Source organism: Ambystoma mexicanum, chromosome 2p (assembly GCF_040938575.1).
Source record: "Ambystoma mexicanum isolate Mex_15411 chromosome 2p, UKY_AmexF1_1, whole genome shotgun sequence".
In the NCBI taxonomy this organism is placed as follows: domain Eukaryota; kingdom Metazoa; phylum Chordata; class Amphibia; order Caudata; family Ambystomatidae; genus Ambystoma; species Ambystoma mexicanum.
In genome coordinates, this window is record NC_090923.1 from 1298420450 (window position 1) to 1298444239 (window position 23790).

The window sequence follows — 23790 nt, forward strand, 5'->3', positions numbered from 1 at the left end:
GAGGTCGTCTTGCTCATAAGGCAATGGAGGCCTACTCCAACCCATGTATTCCACCACTTTCAACATGAGCTGCCCCTGTAGGATGCATCTGCATGCTCCCCAACCCCTGATTTTCCGAATTCAAGTTCGGGCGAGATATCTACCCCATTTGCTGTTTGCAAGTTGCCATACAAGTTCCTTCATTCTGGACTCTTCAGAAATAAAACTCTCTGGTACGTTGGGTGTACCGTACTGTAAGCCAAATGGGGCTTCATCGTCCTCAGAACGCCCCTCTTCTTCAAAAATGCAAGTAAGAGATTTAAAGAAATCATTTTTAGAAAGAGGAGCATATATCTTGTCTGGCTTTGTAACAGTAGGCTTCGACATTGTCAATGTTTTCTTTATCGGCGCCGATTTAGGAGGGGTGCTCGGCACAGACCGCACAGCTGGCAAGTGTGGCGCGGTCGATGGCGAGGGCCTGGCAGGCGAAGGCACCGCCGGAGTCGAAGGTCTCGTATGATCCTTCGATGGTACATCGGATCGAGGCCTCGAAGTCTCACAATGCGGATCACGCCTTTTTCCCGGGCTCGAGGGCGTGCAGGATTTCCTTTCCGGCTTCTTTCCAAGGCTCGGTAGGAGCATGACTTTTTTGTTTTTCCACAAATCTTTAACATCTCAACCCTGAAGGATTCCCATTCAGCCGAAGTGGACTTCTTAGTAGGGCAAGCAACCCTATCAGGGGAAACGTCCGACTATGAAGTCGACAAAGACGACCTACGTTGCCTTCTCGATTTGTTTGAGGACGAAGAAGAGTGGTGTGAGCCACTCCTTGACCTTGATCGCTTGGCCTTCTTCCTCTGAGGAGAGTCGCCTCTCGACTCTTCGGACGAAGAATTTGCAGATCGGGTAGGAGTTTTTTTTAGGGATTTTTCCTACCTTTAGTTTCCCCTTCTGTTCCCTCAAGGATTTCCCTGTCATGCACTGGCATTTGCAACAGTCCGCACAGAGGAACCACAAACAGATAAGGGGCATATCAGTGAGTGACATTTTTGACCTACAATCCCAGCACTTCTTGAAACCGGACGTCGGAGTCGACAGTGTCGATGAAGAAGACATTAGGAATGTAACAAAGACGTCTCAAGATGAGGCACGCTGAATTTCACTCGACGCTACCGCTGTTGCGAGAAAACAGAACTGAGGTCATCGGGAGCTGTGTGTGCTATATGTGCCTTCGATTACATCATCCTCGGCAGAGGCCTTCAAGGGACATTGACTCGACACCATCGACGCACAACGCCCTCTGCCGAAAGATTTTTCCAAAGCACACGAAGCTGGACAACAAGTGTCAAAGATGAGGAATACGTGGCAGAACACAATCCATTCGTATCAGAGGTTATTCAAGGGAGATCTTAAATATAGCCCAGAGCAAAGCACTGGCTACAGTTAAAGCACATCTTTTTTGATTGCAGTAAGGAGAACCACTACGCCACCATTGATATATGTGACGCCCCCCTAACTAATACACTTTTATTGATAAATATATCTATGAACAACCGAACCTATTGGGCAATAACGCTAACATCAATACTCTGAAAAAATGGTTGGAGTGCTATTGCAATCACATGCTGACCGTGATAGTTGGTGACTTCAAACCGAGAATTGGGCTTTCTAGTGAATGGCCAACAACAAATTGAAGCCCCATATGCACTCAAACAGCCAAGAGAAAGGGTGGGACACCTTATTAAGTGTGAATAATATGATGATGTTTAATGGACTATGCTCAAGTAATGCAATGAAAGCTTTCACCCGCATAAGTGGCAAGTTCTGCTGTACTATAGATGAACAAGTTACTTACCAACTGTAACGTTCTTCCTCATCTTATGTTCCTCCCACGTATTCCTCATCTTATCTTATGATATTCGTATCCGCCAGCTTCGCCGCTTCAGAAAAAGAATTTCACGGCAGAGGGCGCTATGCATGAGGTTGTGGCGTTGATGTCCCTCGACGGGCTCCGTACTGTGTTGAAGTCATCATCAGTATAAGTAGCTTGTGCCGCGCCCGTTGGCTTCAGTTCTGTTTTTCGTGGAAATATACGAGGAACACCCAGGGGAGCCTCATGACTGAAAGACCCTTCGCGAGAGAGAAGTGTAACTAACGTAAACTGTACTGCGGGGTAGGATGGGAGGGGCGATGAGGAATACGTGTGAGGAACATCCAGCCGAAAGAACGTTACAGTTGGTAAGTAACTTGTTCTTCGAATGGATTGTGTCCTTCCACATATTCCTCATCTTATGATAGACTCCCATAGCAGTGGTAATATTTGAGGTGAGAGTACCAATTCATTTTTGTCATGGACGGATTGGAGTACTGCTTTGGCAAATAAACCTTCATTAGAAGAAGAAGCATCTAAGCAATAATGCTTGATGAAGGTATGCATTGATGCCGTGTTGCAGCTGAACAAATATCTGCTGCAGGGGCTCACCCTCTTCAGAGCCGCAGAAGTAGCCATTCCCCTAGTTTAATGGGCTAGAAGCCCATCCGGTGTGTCCTTTCCCGCCAATCTGTAACAACCAATTATAGCCAAAATGATGCAGCGGGATATAGTCTGTTTTGTCACTGCTAATCCCAATTTATGGCCAGTATAACGTACAAAAAGTTGGTCATCCTGACGCAATTTTGACATTCTTGAAATGTAAAAACAGAGCCCTTTTAGGTCCAGTCTTTGCAATCTCTCCTCTTCTTTGTCCAAATGCGGAGGAGGGTAGAACGTTGGTAATATGATTTTCTTTGACAAGTGAAAGTCAGAAACTACTTTTGGTAAGAAAGAGGGTTTAACCTTAAGAACCACTTTGTCCTTGTAAAAATGTGTATACGGAGGTTTGCATGAGAGAGACTGTAACTCACTAACCCTGCCGGCTGATAAGGACACAAGGACAGTTTTTAATGTTCGAAGCCTCAAGGGACAGGAATGCACTTGAAACACTTGAAACGCTTGTGTATAGGCGCGTTACAAACGCCATATCATATCAGAGGCTCAAAGGGTATACAAGTTAGAAACTTAAGTACCAGATTTAAATCTCAAGTTGGGACATGAAAAGGGACTGGAGGGTACACATTAGTAAGCCCTTTCAAGAATTGAATGATTCATGGAATTTTGAAGTAGGAAACCTCTTCTAAGGAGCGCTTGAAAATGGACAGCGCAGCCAGATATCCTTTAATTGTCCCGGTCTGGAGCCCCAGATTGGCTAGATTTATTCGGAAAGAAAGCACCATTGGGGTGCCACATTGAAAAGGGTCCACATTCTTATCCCTGCACCAGATACTGAATTTATTCCAACGATATTGGTAGCGGGATTTAGTTGCTGGCCTTCTGGCTGAAAGCAAAATCTCCATTAGGTCATCCGGAAGATCCCAATCGTATCTCAACCTCTCAGAAACCATGCGTGAACGTCGAGTGTTTTGACCTCGGGCTGGAGAACCCGACCTTCATCTTGCGAGAGAAGATCTTCTCTTTGCAGAAGACGTATTGGAGGGCAGATAGACATGTCCAGAAGGTCCGGGTACCACGTCATCCTGGCTCAATCCGGGGCAATTAGGATCATGGTTTTCCCAAACTTTCTCAACCTCCTGATTACCTGAGGAATCACAGGGACTGGAGGAAATGCATCCAGAAGTGGAAACTTCCAGTCCACCACAAACGCGGAGGAAATTCCCTTGAGCAGTACTGTTCGCACTGCCGTTTGACCGTGGTCGCGATCAGATCCACTTGAGGGGTTCCCCAAAGGGCGAAGATCTCCAGAAGGACTTCCTGAGCTAGCTCCCACTCGTGGGAGACTGTGCTCTGCCTGCTCAGAGCATCTGCCGCCGTGTTCTGGTCTCCGGCTAGGTGAACTGTCGATAGAGAGATTCCCTCTCGTATTGCCCAGAACCAGAGCTGCATTACCTATCTGCACAGTGGTAGTGATCCCACGCCTCCTCTCTTGTTGAGGTAGTACATGGCCACCGTGTTGTCCGTCCCCATCAGGACATTCTTCCCCTCTACAGAGGGCAGGAAGGCCTTCAGCGCTGGTCTGATTGCCCTCAACTCCAACAGGTTGATGTGTAGTTTGGACTCCGATGGAGACCAATGACCGCGGATTGTCAGATCGTTGATGTGGGCTCCCCACCCACCCCATGAGTGAGGCGTCCGTCACTACTGTTATCTCCGGCCATGGTTGCCAAAAAGATTCTCCCTTGAGGATGTTGTTGTTGCAAGCCCACTATAGTAGATCCTGAGCAACTGCGCTCGGGACTTGCAGAAGATCTGACATGCTCCCCGAGAATTGGGACCACTGAGTTCTGAGGGCTCATTGAAGAGATCTCATCCTCAGTCGAGTGTGTGGCACCAGAAAAATGCAGGATGCCATGAGGCCGAGCAACCTAAGATAATTGAGAGTCGGCAGATGCTGGGCATTCTGGAACTTTGTTACCATCTGCAGAATATGGAGAGCTTTGACCTCGGAAGGCGAGGCTTTGCTTGAGGAAGTATCCAAGACTGCTCCTATAAACTGGAATTTTTGGGATGGTGACATGCAAGACTTCTTGAAATTGAGGGAGAAGCCCAGTTTGTGAAGGAAGTGACAGGTGATCGACAGATGTTCCTGAGCTTGTTCGGGAGAACGTGCTCTGATCAACCAATCGTCCAGGTAAGGGTAGACGTGAATCCCCCCTCTCCTGAGACTTGCTGCCACAACCGCCATCAGTTTGGTGAAAACCCTTGGGGCGGAGGTCAGCCCGAATGGCAGAACCCGAAACTGATAGTGAGAACCGCAAACCTCAGGTATTTTCTGTGCTTGGGATGGATTGGCACATGAAAGTAAGCATCCTGAAGGTCCAATGATACAAACCAGTCTTGGAGTTGAAGAGCCGGAAGGATCTGAGAAAGGGTCACCATCTTGAACTTGTCCCAAGATGGGCCTAAATCCTCTGTCCTTCTTTGGGATGAGAAAGTAGGGGGAATATCAACCCTTCTTCCTCTCCGCTACAGGTACATCTTCTATTGCACCTTTCTGTAGCAGGGTTAAAATTTCCTGCACAAGGAGCGGATCTGGAATTTTGACAGAGTTGGTTCCCGGTGGATGGTCCTGAGGCCTTTTTAGGAAGGGAAGGCAGTAAACTTGAGCTACTGTCTCCAGTGCCTAAGCATCTGAAGTAATGCCCCGCCATTCTTTCAGATGCTGCGAGATTCTACCTCCCACCATGTTTTTGTGTGATAAGGCCTCAGAGTGACTTGGAGGTGGCTGCAGGAGCGGCTGAGGGCAAAGATGCCGTTCCTGAGGCTTGATTTGCACTTTTTCCTCGTCCACCATGAGCAACATTTCTTTGACCTCTTTGTAAGGCCTGTCCTCTTCCTGTGCCAAAAGAAGAGTAGTACCGAAAAGAACGACCTCTCCAGGAAGATGAGCCTGAATAAGGTTTTTTAGGCTGTCGCAACGAGGCACTAAGAGATTTAGCTGCCGCTCTTGAGTTCTGCAGTTTTTCTAAGTTTTCATCAGCTTTACTGCCAAACAGCGTCAAGCCATCAAAAGGCATGTTGAGTAGCCTGGCCTGCACGTCTGGTGCAATCCCCGACTTCCTCAATCACGCAAATCTGCGTAGCACTGCGCTTGCAGCCATGGATCTGCTGATACTATCAGCAGTATCCAGTCCAGACTGGAGACATTCCCCCATTGCCTCCTTTCCGTCTTTGACAATATTCAGGAAGCCTTCCCTTTCCTCACCTTGGGGAATATTATCAGCCGCCACCAAAATGCAGTCCCACAGGGTATGGGTGAACCTGGTCAGGGTACAGGTGACATTTGTTGACTTGAGAGCCATGCTACCTGAGGTAAAGACCTTACAGGCCCAAGGATCCACCTTCTTATCCCTCTCTATCCGGGGGGAATAGATGGATAGGCTGTTGGTCTTGACGAAGTTGCTGCCTGAATAACCAGACTTTCTGGAGTGGGATGCTTTCTTAAGTAATCAGGGTCAGAACTAGAAGTTCTGTACTTCTTTGGAAAATTACTGTTGACTGCAGAAGCAGTATCAGGAACCTCCCAGTGTTTTTCGACGGTCCTCTGAAGTGCCCTGTGGAAAGGGAAAACTGAGTCCTTCTGGGGGCCCTGGTCGAGTATATCAGTCATTTCATCCTAATCAAATGTGGGTGAGGATCTACCCCAGCCCATGTATTCAACAACCCTATGAATCAAACTCCTGTACCCTGAATCTGCATGTTCTGCAGGGTCAGGTTTTGTAAACTCTAGCTCTGGTGACGTATCAATGCCACTAGCAGAGTGCAGGGTGTCACACAGGTCTCTCATTTTCGATTCTGGATCGATTAATTTTTCTGGAACCTCTCTGGTACCATAGTGCACTCCAAAAGGAGAAACAACTTCTTCTTCTGAGGCACTTTCTTCAAATATAGAAGACAGACTTAAGGAAGTCTGACTTAGGTAAAGGAGTAAATCTCCTTTCATGTGCTTGAGTTTGGGTCGAAAGAATCAAAAGGAATCTTCGATGGTATCGAAGGAATCTTCGAAGGCACCGATGAAGTCTTCGACAAAGGTGTCGAAAACACTTGTGGCTTTGATATCGAAGCCGTCGGCACCTATGGCGTCGACAAAGTCGTCGAAGATTTCGACGACTTATGTTTTTTAGTTGGTGTCGGAGAAACACATTCTTAATGAATCTTCGACAATTTGACGTTGACTCGAGATTTTCGAGGTTCATCTTTACTACCGGGGTCTGGCTCTTTTGGAGGTTTCTTTGAGGGGGTCGAGGCCGCATTCTCAAAGACCTTCATCATCTTCCTTCTAAATTCATCCTATTTTCTTGGGGAATCCGACTTGGTCGGAAATCTTACCAATTCGGTAGACGTATCGGAGGAAGAGGAGGGAGATCTATGTCTCCTCTTAACCTTCTTTGATGAAGATGAAGAATGTCTCGATCTACTGCGTGATCGAGACCTCTTAGAATTTTTACGGCGGTCCGATTCCTTCGAATCTTTCGACTTTCTGTTTTTTGACAAGGCCTTGGAAGCTTGCTGCCCCACCGCCAGTTTACCTTTTCGCTCATAAAGGGCCTTTTCTGTCATCGACTGACAGAAGCCACAGTCGCCGGTTCGATGGTCTGAACCTAGGCACCAAAGACAAACGCGGCGAGGGTCTGTAATCGACATTTTCGATCCGTAGCCGATACATTTTTTAACCCTGTCTTGGGAGTAGAAGGGGTGGAAGAAGACGACATTTTCTTGAAGACAATTTCGAAGCGCGCCGTTGGAGAGCGAAGCAATCGGAAAAACGGAACTGAAGCCAATGGGCGCGGCACAAGCTACTTATACTGATGGTGACGTCGACACGGTACGGAGTCCGTCGAGGAACATCAATGCCACGACCTCGTGCACAGCACCCTCCGCCGAGAAAAGTTTTTACTGAAGCAGCGAAGCTGGCAGATACGAATAGCATAAGATGAGGTGAGGAATATGTGGGAGGACACAATCCATTAGAATATGTATTTACCAATGAAAAAGCACTTGAAATGATAATTGATATGGTGGAAGTGCCGCATGAGAGTGACCACTTACCATGATGTGTACTTATTAAGACCAAAGCTGTAACTAACCAATAATACCTAAACAGTGACATCTATATCAATCCTGGTGCCACCCGCATTATGAGGAACCCGACTAAGTTAGAAAAGCCAAAGCTATTGCTGAGTCTGTTCTTCCTCTGTTTCTGGAGAAATGGCGATGCTTGCCACGCCCATGATAGCCTAGTCGATTTCTCAAGGGCTGTCACGACAATCAAAGAGGCTGTAGCTAAAAAAAGAGGCTACGAGAGCACTAGTGAACACTGGAACCGGGACATCTGCAATGGCACAAAAAATGACTGTTAAATACAGGCCAAAAGAAACTCAGGCAAGATATAGCAGCTGCATTAAATGACAACAGTGAACATGGTGGAGCTGAAGAGCTATCATATATATCAAAACTCTTAAAAGATGATATCATTGCTGGATAGGAAAACTCAAATCAATCAATAAAAATGAACCGTGTTTGCGTCTAGCTAAGCATGCTAGATCTAACAATAGAGGCATTTGGTCTGTTATGAAAGGTTCTGCCAAGAGAAACATACCCATTAATAGTGTAAGCGAAGCAAGCTGGCCGAACCATATTCAAAATACTCTGCTGATAGTTGTGCAAAACTATCTGTAAAATAGTTCTATACCTGCTGATGAAACATATGATAAGGACACTGTAGAATGGATATGCAAGTATATATTTTCTGAAATCTGTAACCAAATAATGCATCTTCCTACATCCAGAGCAGCTGGCCTAGACGGCACATGTAATAGACTACTGCACTGCACTATCAACTCTGGCCACGTCACCTCCAGAACATATGGCATGGCCGCCGCACCTTCCACCAGCGGGGCAGCAGTGGATCCAACCTGCTGTCCTATGCCCGCCAGCAAACCTAATCGAGTTCATGGTAGTGTGCATCATATGCCCCAATAGGATTCCCACGGGAGACGTCACCCTAGAAGAGTGGGCAGCTGCCACTTTAAACCACCAGCAACACTGCTAATCGCTAAGCTTTCTTTTTGCCTTTTTAAGTGGCAATTTTAACCCCTTTTAAAATTATTTTTTAAAGAAATTACAGACATTTTTTAATTTTTTTACCTCTCGTTACATGTTGCAACGTGTTCTCCCCTTCCAAGTTCCACCCTCCATCCACCCCCAAATGGTTATTTTTAGAGCCACCCTTCAAGTGATAAAAATAGAGAAAAAAGAACACTATAAATGGATCAATAACCCTTATACGATCCATTTTATACAGTATGTGTGCATATAAGACTGCTTTTGCACTCATTTTTTGATAACTGCGGTTATGAACAGGCAGCAAAATGCTCCATTTCCATAACTGCGGTTATTTGAAGAAAATTGCAAATGTGCTTTTGTTTCAACTCTTTTTGCCAGCAAATATCCTTAAATAGCCCCAGTTACCCTCCCCACACCCAAACACACTCTTCCCTCCCTCCTTACGATGTTCCAGCACTCCCTGTTCAAATATACTGAATGTTTCCTGTAATGCACTTGCTTTTAGCATATTTGATGTTATGGGCGGTTAGTACACGTGACTATCGTAAAATTCCTTTGTAGCAATATTATTTTGTCAAGTTCTACACTCCACAATTTCACATAGAGTCCTCTTTGCCCCGCTCCACCTCTAACCTGATGTCATTTCATGCCTTGCATGGTCCCCCCCCCCCTCCAAATGGCATTCTTTGCACTTTTTGTTTACAGCTAGCCGTGGCTATAACCACCGCCATCTCTTGCATCGAACAAAAATGAAACAGGTGGATTTTCATTTCTAAAAAGCCTCACTGCTGCAAAGAATCATGGGAGATATAGCTATAATTTTAGGATAAGGGGAACCTTGTTAGTCCGTCAAATATTTTTAAAACTACTGAATGCAATAACCCCATACCCACTCCCCCAGAGAAATACAGTCAACGCTTTGTGCCCAAGTTGTTTCGTACCTGGTCCAATTCCGTCCAGCGACTTTGGCTGTGCACTTGAGAAAAACTGATTTTTTTCCTCTAAGGGAAAATGAATGGGGAGTAGGCTGAAACAGCGTTTTAACTTTAATAACTTATTTTTTAATGGAATTTCCCCAGAATTTCCAGTATGGGGGGCCCTTTATATTTGCAAAATGTCAACCAAATCCGGCATACTAGTCAAAAGTTATCAGCAATAATTTTTTCGGGTTTTCTATGGAGCTTTCACTCACCCTAACTATAATGCAGAGACCACTGCATTCGCATAAGAAGAAATTGCAGTCATTTTTTATCCAAAAAAAGTTATCGAGAGATCGTATCTCAAAGTCCGGGATATGAAAAGACAGGACTTGTTGATAACATCCAAATCCGCTCCTAAGGACAGTACCATCAGACTGATCCTAACCTTCGGAAGCCATTCACAGATTATAGGGAACATTATTAACAAATATTGGAAAGTTCCGACGGTGGATAATGACTTGGGCAAAGTACTACAGGAACGCCCGGATATAACCTTACGCAAAAGTACATCCATCAGGGATCTGGTAGTACACAGTTACATGGTCTCAGACAATACCAAGAAGGGCAGTAATTGGCTCTCAGGGGGCAGTGATGGCTTTTTAAGTGTTGTAAATGTAAAGTTTGTAAATATGCTTTTAATTGTAACAGCTATACTCACCCCATCCTCAAAACACCTATGCAAATCAAGGGCAACATCAGCTGTGAGTCTGAGCTAGTTGTATATGTCCTTACATGCCCATGCCTCAAGTGGTATGTGGGCAGCAGGAAATGTAAACTAAAGGTTCAGATTTTACAACCTATTAGTGCCATCACCAACAAGGACCATGCATATCCTATGGCCAAGAAATGTTCTGAGTTCCACGATGGCAATCCAAAGACTCACTTTTTTTGGTATCTATAAGGTTGACATCGGCCCAAGAGGAGGGGACAGTGAAAAACAATTGAGACAGGAAGAGACAAAATATATAATTGATTTTGTAAGCAAACACTCGAATGGGCACAACATAGACGAGGAATTGTACACGTTTTTTGGGTGTCTAGATGATTATGTCTTTCCTGTCTGCGATGGCATCCTTGCACTTTCTATTTTCCTCTGCCCCACTGCTTTGTTATCCTATGTGCGGCTCTGGCGAAAATATTATAGGCACAATTATTTTCTGACTATCTAATTGATTTTTTCTCTACTCTATCTCCTTTCTTCTATCTCTTTTTTATAACATTCTTTTTTTCTATAATTTTTTTTCCACAGGGTTTCGGATTTTATAATATCCCCCCTTTTTTCACACACTTTTTGCATATCCTATGAGTTACACTGATACTGGAATTTGGAATTCATGGTTCAATGTTTTATTTCCCAATTTAGAAAGCATATTATGATAAACAGTAACTATTCTAAGTACATTGGGACATAGAATGGTAGGCTTGATTATTCTTTAGAACTTAAGTTCATGTTGTCATAATATCTACGTATTAAGCAGAAGCACTTTATTCCATATTGGACACATGAGTACTTCTCTTTATCAATGAAAAGTTGTGATCTCATTTTCTAATTAACAGCATGATTATTTTCATTGAGCTCATGGAGATGCTATACAAAGCGGTACAAATATGATGTTTTACTATGAATGATGCGCGGAATCATTGAAAGCATTATGTAGAAAAAAAAACTTTAATGATTGTAAATATGTTATATATATTTATTATAATCAAATAAGGCACTTGCACTTTATTATTATATATTAGTACATGCTTATAAGCAAAATGAAGCGTCATCTCTTTCGTTTGCACTATGCATTGACACTTTATATGACGGCTTGCTCTCCTGTGGTTTAAAGAATAGGCTGTCGTCCAAATATTAGTAATATTTGGAATTCACTATGGGTGCTAATAGTTACATTTGTGACATTTTACAACGTCCAAGAATGAAGCCTTGTTTACCACTATGATATTAACATTTGTTTGAATGTCTGCATTGTTAAGTTACATGAACCCGTTCCAAAATGGCGGACTACATTAGTCACAGCCAGTAAGTCACCTTCTCACTGTTTGTTAATTTATTTCTGTGTGTTTAAATCTGGGCTCCAACCATTGAGAGGAGTTACTGTGAGCAAGCCACAGGAGTGTGGCGCAACGCGTCAGCTAGTCTCTTTTTATCTTGGGAAGCCTTTTAAAAATGCTACTATCAATAAAATCGTTTTTTCTACCTTGAGATGCATTTACAGAGCTGTTCCTTTTGAATTCCTGAAGTTTCACTGGCGGTAATGAGAGCCGCGGTTTGGTGCTATTACGGATGAGAGGAGTGCAGCTCCATACAAGAAAGGCTTCACCGCCTGATTTTTGGAACATATGGGATACATTACTCACCGTAATCGTATTTCTGATGCTTGTATCTGCTTAGATTCACATGCTGTGCATAGGCCGACATCTAGTGGAAGCTGCGGAGTATTACAGTTTGTTTTTCGAAAGTCGAAAAAGGGCGTCGACACAGGGCGTGCCAGTAATACTATCCCTAGTGTGACGTCCACTGTACCCATGATCCCTCACGCGTCTAGGATCCCCAGATTGTGTTTTTCCTGACATGAGGTAGCATGAGGAGTAGCGTGAGTACAGATAGTCCAAGCAGATAAACAGAAAGGTAAGACTACAAGCAACCATGCGCCTTCTCTCGGAGGGGAGGAAGGGTGGGTCGCATGTGAATCTAAGCAGATACAAGCATCAGAAATACGATTACGGTGAGTAATGTATCCCTTCTGAGGCTTGTGGAATCTGCTTAGATCACATGCTGTGCATAGATTAGCGAGCAGTACCCGAAGAAGGAGGTGGGATGTGAGAAGGGTCATGAGCAAACAGGTGTCTTAGAACCGCTTGTCCCACTTGTGTATCTGTCTTGGAATGAGTGTCAATGCAGTAATGCTGAGTAAAAGTGTGAATAGAGCTCCAAGTAGCTGCTTTGCAAATGGTGTCGAGGGGAACATTTGCAATGAAAGCCAGAGTGGCCCCAATGCCTCTAGTAGAGTGGGCCCTTGGTGTAAACGGCAGAGTCTTTTCAGAAAGAGAGTAACACAGCTGTATACAGTTGATAATCCACTTAGAGATAGCGCCCTTAGAGACGCGATCCCCCTCTCTGCCTGTAGCTACGGAGACAAACAGTTGATCTGTTTTCCTTAGCGGTCTGGTTTTATTTACATAGTATAAGACCGCCCTACGCACATCTAGGGTGTGTAGTTTCACCTCAGCCGAGCTTTGTGGGTTTTGGAAGAAAGCCGGAAGCTCGATGGACTGGTTTACATGGAATTTGGATATGAATTTAGGTGAGAACCTAGGGTGTGTGCGTAAAACCAGTTTGTCCTTGTGGATAGTAAAGAAAGGATCTTGCACTGACAGAGCCTGAATTTCACTGACCCTTCTTATGGAGGTAATGGCTACTAAGAAGGCCGTTTTATAAGTCAGGTGTTTGAGACTACTTTTATGCATGGGTTCGAAGGGGGGCCCCATGAGCTTAGCTAGCACCACGTTGAGGTCCCATCCTGGCGGTGGGTTCGAAATAGGAGGGTGAAGTCTCTTTACTCCTTCCATGAAGGCTTTAACCACTGGTACTTTCCACCACGAGACCCTGTTATGGGATGTGGTGTAAGCCGAGAGGGCTGCCAGGTGTACTTTCAGAGAGTTAAAAACCAACCCTGCATCCAGCAGGTGGAGCATGTATGTTACAACGTTGGAAGGAGTGCAATCAACCGGGTTGATTTGTTTATTCTGGCACCAGATAACAAATCTTTTCCACTTGTCAAAGTAACAGTGTCTTGTATTTGGTTTCCTGGACTCTTTTAGAATGTCCATACACCTCTGTGGTAATTTGAGATGTCCAAACTCTATGACTTCAGGAGCCATGCTGCTAGGTTCATAGAGTTGGGTTTCTGATGCAGTGTTTGACCTTGTTGCTGGGACAGAAGGTTGTACCAGGCTGGGAGTCTGATGGGGTTGCACACCGCCATCCTGCGTAGGTGTGGAAACCATGGTTGTCTCGCCCACATGGGAGCAACTAGGATGAGCGTCATTGATTCCTTGTTCATCTTGCACACCACCTTCCTGATGAGAGGAGTTGGCGGAAAAGCGTACGCAAACCTCCCTGACCAGTTCATCCACAGGGCATTCCCCTGGGAGTCCGTTTGGGGGAACCTGGATGCAAATCCTGGGCATTGTTTGTTTTCGCTTGTGGCGAATAGGTCTATAGTGGGGAAACCCCACTGAGAGAAGAGATCTTCTACTATGTCTCTGTGAAGGACCCATTCGTGTTCTTCTGGGAGGGGGTCTCTGCTTAGAGCATCCGCTAGGGAATTGAGCTCCCCTGGAACATGTTGCGATGACAGGAAGATGTTCCGTCTGAGTGCCCATATCCATATTTTCTGGGCAAGCTTGGACAGATTTGGCGAACGAGTCCCTCCTTGCTTGTTCAGATAGAACATGGCTGTCGTGCTGTCCGTCCTGATTTGCACCGACAAGTTCAGTAGATGGGGCTCGAACGCCTGCAGCGCTCGGAATACTGCCAGAAGCTCTAGCAGATTGATGTGGTTCTTGGCTACTGAGTGAGACCAGAGACCCTGCGTTGTGTGGTGGAGATGGTGAGCTCCCCAACCAGTCAGGCATGCGTCTGTAGTAACCACTGCCTGTACTTCGGGATCGTAAAAGGGTTTCCCCTTTGCGATATTCTCTCTTGTCCACCAGTGTAGGCTCTGTACGAGTGTTGGCGAAACGACCACTAGATCGTCCCACTGACCACTTGCCTGAGACCACTGTTTCGCCAACCATTCCTGCATGGGACGCATGCGCAGACGCGCGTGGGGGACCAGGTAAATGCATGACGCCATCATGCCCAGTAACCGCATAGCTTTGCGTACTGTTATCTGTTGACCTGACTGATAATGCGGAATTTGCAGAAGTATATTCCGAATTCTTTCTTCCGAAGGGAAGGTCAATTCTCTCTGAGTATCTAGGATCGCTCCTAGAAACTGTTTTGAGGTGCTTGGCACCAGACTTGACTTCTTCTCGTTGATAGAGAAGCCTAATTCGTGGAGGAGGTCGATAGTCCTCTGAATGTTTGATCTGCAGATTCCTGGGGTTTCCCCCGTTATGAGCCAGTCGTCTAGATAAGGGTACACTGGGATCGCCTCCCTGCGTAGGTGTGCAGCTGCCACCGCCAGTACCTTGGTGAATACCCTTGGTGCTGAAGCTATCCCGAAGGGCAGTACCTTGAATTGGTAGTGGCGACTGTCCACCTTGAAGCGCAAGTATTTTCTGTGCGCCGGGAGCATGGAAATATGAAAATAGGCATCTTTCATATCCAAGGTTGCCATGTAATCCCCCTTTTTTAGGAGTGGGATTACCTCTTGTAGCGTGGTCATACGGAATTTTTGGGGCTTGACATACTTGTTGGCAGGCCGTAAGTCCAATACTGGGCGCATTGTTAAATCTTTCTTTGGCACAAGGAAGTAAGTTGAATAGATACCCTTGTTTACCTGGTGTCCTGGGACGAGTTCTATCGCGTCCTTTAGGAGCAGATTGTAGACTTCCTCGAGGAGGATCTTTTGATGTTCCAAAGAGTGGACCTTTTGTCTTGGAGGGTGGTTTCGGGGACGTTGCAGTAATTCTATACAGTACCCCTTGGATACTGTCGACAGCACCCATCTGTCGGATGTTATCCCTTCCCATGCCTGGGTGAAGCTGGATATTCGTCCCCCTACTGGGGTTGCATGGGAAGGGACCCTGAAATGAGCGTCACTGCTTCGGTGGAGGCGTGCCGCCTCCTTTACTGGGGCTGCCTCTGCCTCTACCACGTCCTCTTCTACTAGCCCTACCATACCCCTGGGTAGACTGTTGTGAGTTGGTGTTCCACTGTGTACCCTGGGTGTGGGAATAGCTATTACCTCTATTGGAATTTTGGCCGCGGGGGCGACGAAAATTGCCGTTCCCTCTTTGGTTAGGTGGTTTAGTAGTTAACTGGCCAAGGGATTTGAGGGTGTCGAATTCCTCCTTAGCGTTTTTTAGTGCGTCCTCGACTGCCTTTCCAAACAGGAGATCACTTTCCACTGGTTTGTCTAAGAGTGCAGCTTGTGTTTCTGCTCTGAATCCCGACTGCCTCAACCAAGCATGTCTTTTGATGACAGTCCCCTCTGCTATAATTCTACCCGCATTGTCTGCGGCATCTAAAGTTGCTTTTAAAATGCAGCCTGAGACGTTTCTTCCCTCTGCACAAATGCGAGCTAGCTGGCCTTTAAGGGGTTTGGGAGCGGAATCTATTAGTGCTGCCACTTCTTCCCACTGATGGCAGTTGTAGCTGGCCAACAGTGTGGTGGAATTCGCGATTCTGGTTTGGTAGGCTGCCGTGGAAGCTACTTTCCTACCAAAACCATAGAGTTTCTTACTTTCCTTGTCGGGGGGAGCCTCCGAGGAAGATAATGGGGTTCCAGCTCTCTTGCGGGTGTTAGTTACGACTAGAGAGTCTGGCTTAAGTTGGCCTCTAATATATAGAGGGTCCGACTGGGCTGCTTTAAACAGCTTCTCTACTCTCGGGTTTACAGGTCTTGTCAAGTTTGGGTTGACAAGGGATGGTGCTATTCTGCGTTGAATAGATTTCAGGATGGGAATGGTCTGGGCTACTGTCTTCCTTTCCCCTATTAGTTCCTCCGCGAAGTCCCTCTCTTCTTGGACACCTTGTGTGTCTATGTGGAAGTGGTTAGCTGCCCGAGAGAGCAGTTCATTTAGGAGGGGCTGATTATCTATTGGGGAATCAGACACTGGGGCTTCCCTTTCGACTGGTGAGTCCATTCTGAAAATATCTGGGCTATTTTCTGGCTCATCCTCGTCTTCGTCCTCCCCGTAATAGTCTGACACTGCGAGATCTTCTGGTGTCTCAAAATCCTGGCCCTCTATAAGGGAAGAGTCTCCTTGGCCTGTAGGGAAAAGGCAAGAATAGGGTTGGACCTCGAAGGGTTCTGAAGCCTTTACTGGTGTCTCGACCCGGGGCCTTTTATTTGAAGGGATAGGGTCCCTTGAACCTGAGGGAGAAGATTCCTGAGGGTTTAAAGCTATTAGTTGGTCAGGGTGTCTTTCGAAGAAATTTGCTAAGGAGGACATCCTTGACATTACTCTGTCAATGTCCTCGCATGACCAGAGTTTAGAGCTTGGGGTGACCCTGCTGGAACTCTCTAAGGACTGTCCCTGAGAAGACTTGGACGGGGAAGTCAGTTCTATTGTTGTGGGGGATTGCAAGGGTTGTTTCCTTTGTTGCTTACCCCCTTCCCCGTGGGTGGAAGTGTGTTTACCCTTTCCCCTATCTTTCGACGCCTGGCGTCGAGGATCGGATGTGGAATCCCTGTGTTTCGAACTAGGCTTCGAAACTGGGCTTTCCTCACTCCCAAGAGATGTACCCTTTCCCTGGGGTGTGGGCTGGGGATGGAAGCCGTGTTCGTCTCCGGACGAGTGATCTTCCGTGATGTTAATGGGCGAGGCACTCTGTGCAAGTGTGGAGGCTTGCCTGACGTCGTGCGGCGACCTCGACCGGGACCGCCCAGAGGACGTCCTTTCGGACCGCTCCTTTTGTGCCTCTTTCCGAGGTTTCGACGACGTCGAATCTCGGGTGGGTTTTTTGTGTTTAGTGTGTTTATGTGTAACGCTCTTGTCGCCGGGGGACTTCCCCATAGTCGCCGGGACGGACGACCTTCCGAGGCCGGGGACGTGCGTTAGGCTGTCTTTCGACGCCTTGGTGCCCTCGCCGTCCGAAAGTCCGGCGTCGCTGCCGTCGCTGAAGGTACCCTCCGCCTCCATAGCTGCTAGCTTGGCGTGGTGGGCCCAACGCTTGGTGGAGCGGTCCTTAAGAGTTTTTGTCTTAAACCTGCTACAGGCCCTGCAACCCGCCTCGGGGTGGTCTCTGGGCAGGCAAAGGTTGCACGTAGCGTGCTTATCTACCCAAGGGTATTTTTTATTACACTTGGGGCAAAACTGAAAGGGCGTACCCTCCATACGCACCTGTGGGCAGCGGGCAAGTGTGTGTAGGTAAGAAGGTGTTTCTAACCGAGTGTGGAAGTGTACCACCCCCCACTCTCCCTACTGTAGGGCCGAGGCCAGCGGCCCAGGCCCGAGCCGAGGCGGAAGCCTCAAGGCCCAATCCGTCGGGTTTCGACGTTGATCTCCTCCCCGGTTCGGCGTCGAGATGCTGGTCGACGTAGGGGTGAGAAAATGGGGCAAATTAGAATTAGTTTAAAGTGTAAATATGGCAAAGCCAGGGAACTCCGATGAAGTGCTTCCGACCAGAATGGCGGAAAAAAACAATCTGGGGATCCTAGACGCGTGAGGGATCATGGGTACAGTGGACGTCACACTAGGGATAGTATTACTGGCACGCCCTGTGTCGACGCCCTTTTTCGACTTTCGAAAAACAAACTATAATACTCCGCAGCTTCCACTAGATGTCGGCCTATGCACAGCATGTGATCTAAGCAGATTCCACAAGCCTCAGAAATATATATATATATATATATATATATATATATATATATATATATATATATATATATATATATATAATACATTACTCACCGTAATCGTATTTCTGAGGCTTGTATCTGCTTAGATTCACATGCTGTGCATAGGCCGACATCTAGTGGAAGCTGCAGAGTATTACAGTTTGTTTTTCTAAACTCAAAAAGGGGCGCCGAACTAGGGCGTGCCAGTAATACCATCCCTAGTGTGACGTCCACTGTACCCATGATCCCTCACGCGTGTAGGACTCTCATATTGTATTTTTTCTGACCTGAGGTAGCATGAGGAGTAGCATTAGTACAGAGTATCCAAGCAGATAAGAAAGATAAGACTACAAGCATCTATGCGCCTTCTCTCAGAGGGGAGGAAGGGCAGGCGCATGTGAATCTAAGCAGATACAAGCATCTGAAACACGATTAGGCTGAGTAATGTATCCCTTCTGAGGCTTGTGGAATCTGCTTAGATCACATGCTGTGCATAGATTAGCGAGCAGTGTTAGGAGGTGGGATGTGAGAAGGGTCATGAACGAACAAATGTCTTAGAACCGCTTGTCCCACTTGAGTATATGTCTTGGAACGAGTGTCAATGCAGTAGTGCCGAGTAAAGGTGTGAATAGAGCTCCGTGTAGCTACTTTGCAAATGGTGTCAAGGGGGACATTTGCAATGAAAGCCAGAGTGGCTCCAGTACCTCTTGTAGAGTGGGTCCATGGCGTAAAAAAAAGGCAGTGTTTTATCTGAAAGGGAATAGCACAGTTGGATACATCCGACTATCCACTTAGAGATGGCATTTTTGATACGCGATCTCCCTCTCTGCCTGGAGCTATGGAGACGAACAGTTGATCTGAAGAAGTCAGTTTTATAAGTCAAATGTTTGAGACTAGATTTGTGCATGGGCCCAAAGGGGGGGCCCATGAGCTTAGCAAGTAAAACATTAAGGTCCCAACCTGTTGGTGGGTTAGAAATTGGAGGGTGGAGTCTCTTTACCCCTTCCATAAATGCTTTGACAACTGGCACTTTCCACCATGACACCTTGTTATGGGAAGTGGTGTAGGCTGATAAAGCTGCCAGGTGCACTTTAAGTGAGTTAAACACTAACCCTGCATCCAATAGGTGGAGCATATAGGTGACAACATTAGAAGGAGTACAATCAACTGGGTTGATTTGTTTATTCTGGCACCAAATAAATCATTTCCATTTGTCATAGTAACAGTGCCTTGTGTTAGGTTTTCTTGACTCTTTCAAGATATCCATACATCTCTGAGGTAAATTGAGATGTCCGAACTCTGACTTCAGGAGCCATGCTGCCAAGTTCATTGAGTTGGGCTCAGGATGCACTGTTAGCCCCTCATGCTGGGAGAGTAGGTTGTACCGGCACAGGAGTTTGATGGGGCCGCACACTGCCAGTTTGCATAGGTGTGGATTCCATGGTTGTCTCGCCCACATAGGAGCAACTAGGATGAGCGTCATCGGTTCCCTGTGGCTCTTGTTCACCACCTTCCTCATCAGAGGGGTTGGTGGAAAAGCATAGGCAAACATCCCTGACCAATTCATTCATAGGGCGTTCCCCTTGGAGCCTGGATGCGAAGTCTGGGCATTGCTTGTTTTCGATTGTGGAGTATAGGTCTATGGCGGGGAGACCCCACTGAGAGAAGAGGTCTCCTACGACTTCTTCGTGTAGTGTCCACTCGTGTTCTTCTTGAAGGGGATCCCTGCTCAGAGCATCTGCTAGCGAGTTGAGATCCCCTGGAACATGTTGGGATGACAGGTAAATCTTCCGTTTGAGTGTCCATCTCCAAATTTTCAGGGCAAGCTTGGACCGATTTGGCGAACGAGTGCCCCCTTGTTTGTTTAAATAAAACATTGCCGTTGTGCAGTCTGTTAGGATCTGCACTGACAGGTTGGATAGGAGGTGTACGAATGCCCTAAGCGCTCTGAAGACTGCCAGAAGTTCTAGCAGATTCATGTGGTTCTGAGCCACTTTGTGAGACCAGAGACCCTGAGCTGTGTGGTGCAGGTAGTGGGCTCCACACCCTGCTAGGGAGGCAACTGTTGTGACAACGGCCTGTGTCTCTGGATCATAGAAAGGTTTCCCCTTTGTAAGATTCTCTCTTGTCCACCAGCGAAGACTCTGTACAAGTGTTGGCGAAACGACCACTAGATCGTCCCATTGACCACTTGCTTGAGACCACTGTTTCGCCAACCATTCCTGAATGGGTCGCATGCGCAGGCGCACGTGGGGAACCAGGTAAATGCAAGATGCCATCATGCCTAGCAAACGCATCACTTTGCGTACCCTTATTAGGCGACCGGCCTGATCTTGAGGAATTTGCAGCAACAGATTCCGAATTATTTCCTCTGATGGAAAGGCCAACCCCCTTTTGGGTGTTTAGGATAGCTCCTAGGAACTGCTTTGAGGTGCTTGGCACCAGGGCTTGATTTTTTCTCGTTGATTGAGAAGCCCAATTGGAAGAGGAGGTCGATAGTTCTTTGAAGGTTTGGTCTATAAATTAAGGGGGTTTCCCCTGTGATGAGCCAGTCATCCAGGTAAGGGTACACTGGGATTACCTCCCTGCATAGGTGCGCCGCCACCACCGCCAGTACCTTGGTGAATACCCTTGGAGCTGAGGCTATGCCGAAGGACAGCACCTTGAACTGGTAGTGCTGGTTGTCTATTTTGAAACACAAGAATCTTCTGTGCGCTGGGAACATTGAAATATGAAAATAGGCATCTTTCATATCCAATGTTGCTATGTAATCCCCCTTTTTTAGTAGGGGGATTACCTCTTGGAGTGTAGTCATGCAGAATTGTTGTGGCTTGACATACTTGTCTGCAGGGCGCAAATCTAATACTGGGCGCATTGTAAGATCTTTTTTTGGCACAAGGAAGTAGGTTGAATAAATACCCCTGTTTACCTGGTTACCTGGGATAAGATCTATGGCGTCCTCTGCAAGTAGAGTGGGGATCTCCTCGAGAAGGATTTTCTGGTGCTCCCACGAGTGTACCTTCTGTCTTGGAGGATGGTCGTGGGGGCGCTATGGTAGTTCTATACAGTATCCTGCGGACACTGTGGACAGCACCCATCTGTCCGAAGTGATCCCTTCCCATGCGTGGGTGAAGGTGGAAATGCGCCCCCCTACTGGGGATGCATGGGAGGGGACCCGAAGAAAAACGTCACAGTTTACTGGGTGGCGTACCACCTCTGGCGGGCTGCCTCTACCCCTAGTCCGGCCCCTGCGCTGCCTAAATTGATTATTGCCCCATGAGGTTCCTTGATTTTGGTAGTAATTGGAACCCCTCTGGGAGCTTTGGCCGCGAAAGCGACAAAAATTATTATTTCCCCTTTGACTTGGGGGTTTATTTGTAAGTTGACCGAGAGATTTTAGGGTGTCGTACTCATCTTTAGCTGTGTTTAGTGCCTCTTCCACTGCCTTGCCGAAGAGAACGTTCGGCTCTACCAGCTTGTCTATAAGCGTGGCTTGGGTCTCAGGTTTGAACCCTGACTGCCTTAGCCAAGCGTGGCGTTTTATTACTGTGCCTTCGGCTATCAGTCTTCCAGCATTATCTGCTGCATCAAAATTAGTCTTAAGGATGCATCCAGATACAGACCTTCCGTCTGCTGCAAGTTGGGCCAACTGGCCTTTTAGTGGTTCAGGTGCAGAGGCTACTAGAGCAGCTACTTCTTCCCACTGATGGCAGTTGTAGCTTGCCAAAAGAGTGGTACTGTTAGCAATATGTGTCCGATAGGCTGACGTGGAGGCAACTTTCCTACCCAGAGCGTATATTTTTTTGCTCTCCTTATCGGGAGGTGCTTCAGAAGAAGCAAGTGGTGTGCCTGCCCTTTTTCTGGTGGTTGTTTCTACCAGCGAGTCTGGTTTTAATTGACCACTAATGTACAAGGGATTGGAAGGTGCAGCACGGAATAATTTCTCAACTCGTGGATTCACTGCGCGAGTAAGATTTGGGGTTACCAGCGAGGGATCAATTCTACGCTGGATTGATTTTAATATGGGGATAGCCTGGGTAATAGCTCTCTTGTCACCTAAGATTTCTTCAGCGAAATCCATATCTTCTTGGACACCCTGTGTGTCTATCTGAAAATGAGCTGCTGCCTTAGCCAGTACCTCATTGAGGAGTGGCTGATTATCAAATCGGTGAGTCGTGCACCGGGGGGTCCCTAGGAATTGGGGAGTCAACATTGTAGGCTTCCGCCTCATCATCATCCTCCTCCTCCTCCTCCTCCTCCTCCTCTTCCTGGTCCTCGTCATCCCCATAATAAGAAACCCCTGCCTGGTCTTCAAGCATAGTGTTTCTGTCTCCTCGAAATATGACTCTGGATGGTAAGGTTCAATAAGAAAAGGGTTGAAATCAGGCCCTGCGCCCCGGAGCGTCAGAGCGGAGCCTTTTAGTAGGGGGTTGAGAGGCCTTGGAACCCAAAGGGGCAGAGGTAGCTGGTGAGTTGGCATAGCTATGAAAATAATTAGGATATTTTTCATAGAAGTCTGCCATAAATGACATCCTTCTCATTAACCTATCAATGTCTGCAGAATTTCTTTCTTTTGAGCTAGAAATGACTACAGGATCTTCTTCTTCCTCAATGCCCATATCTTGAGCAGTGGCAAGAATAATCTTCTTGGTGACAGGGTCAGAGACCTTGGATTTTTCTAAAGATTTAGAGGCCTTTTGTTTTTCCTTATGGACATGGTCTGAGGGTTTCTTATGTTGTTTATCCCCCTTCCCCTGACTAGAGGAATGCTTTCCAGAGCTCTTAGAGCGCCAGAGGTGGTTTTCGACACGTGAAAGGGGTACTCTCCATAAGTTACTAATCTAGCAGTAGGCGGGAATATGCAGGAAATAAAGTGGGAAAAGCTGTATGACCACCCCCCACTCGCCATACTTGTACAGGGCCGAGGCCAGAGGCCTGGCCGAGACAAGAGGCCTTCCGAGGTCCAAGTCCATCGTGGAGTCTCGGCGGCTGGTTTCCTCGATCTTCACCGACGTCGATCTTTGGCGTAGTGTGGAAAAGAACAGGGAAGTTATGTAATAATACATTTTTTGTAAATGGCTATATCCAAGGGAACTCTGCAATATGCTTCCGACAAGTATGGCGGAAAAAAACGATCTGAGGGTCCTACACGCATGAGGGATCATGGGTACAGTGGACGTCACACTAGGGATAGTATTACTGGCACGCCCTAGCTCGACACCCCTTTTCGAGTTTCGAAAAACAAACTGTAATACTCCGCAGCTTCCACTAGATGTTGGCCTATGCACAGCATGTGATCTAAGCAGACAAGCCTCAGAAATATATTATATGTATATAGCGAGAGAGAGAGAGATATAAAGTGTTGATCCAAAAGAAAACAACAAGTTGATTTAATCCGATTTATAGTTTGATTAGAGAGACAAACATTAGAGGTTGCAATACATACAGTCTTCAACGTTTGAATCACTGCGTTAAGTGGGGCAGGGGCCAGTCGACCTGAAAAGAAGGCAAAGGAAAGAAATGGAAAAAAAACACACAGCTCACTGTGGAATCCCTGCCTGAGGAAATGATTAACATCATGAAAGCTCGCAAATAAATTACTGTTAGTCTAATTAAGCTATAAGCTTGTTTTCTTTTGGATCAACAACTGTATTGTTCCCTTGGCTAACAAGATACAAGCAAACTAAATGTA

The 23790-nt window shown here is 46.6% G+C and overlaps 1 protein-coding gene across 2 annotated transcripts in view; it reads right to left on the bottom strand.

The window, feature by feature from the left end:
- USP42 (ubiquitin specific peptidase 42) overlaps nucleotides 1-23790 on the bottom strand; it is a 1198372-nt gene that overhangs the window by 1063978 nt on the left and 110604 nt on the right. The window lies entirely within an intron of this gene.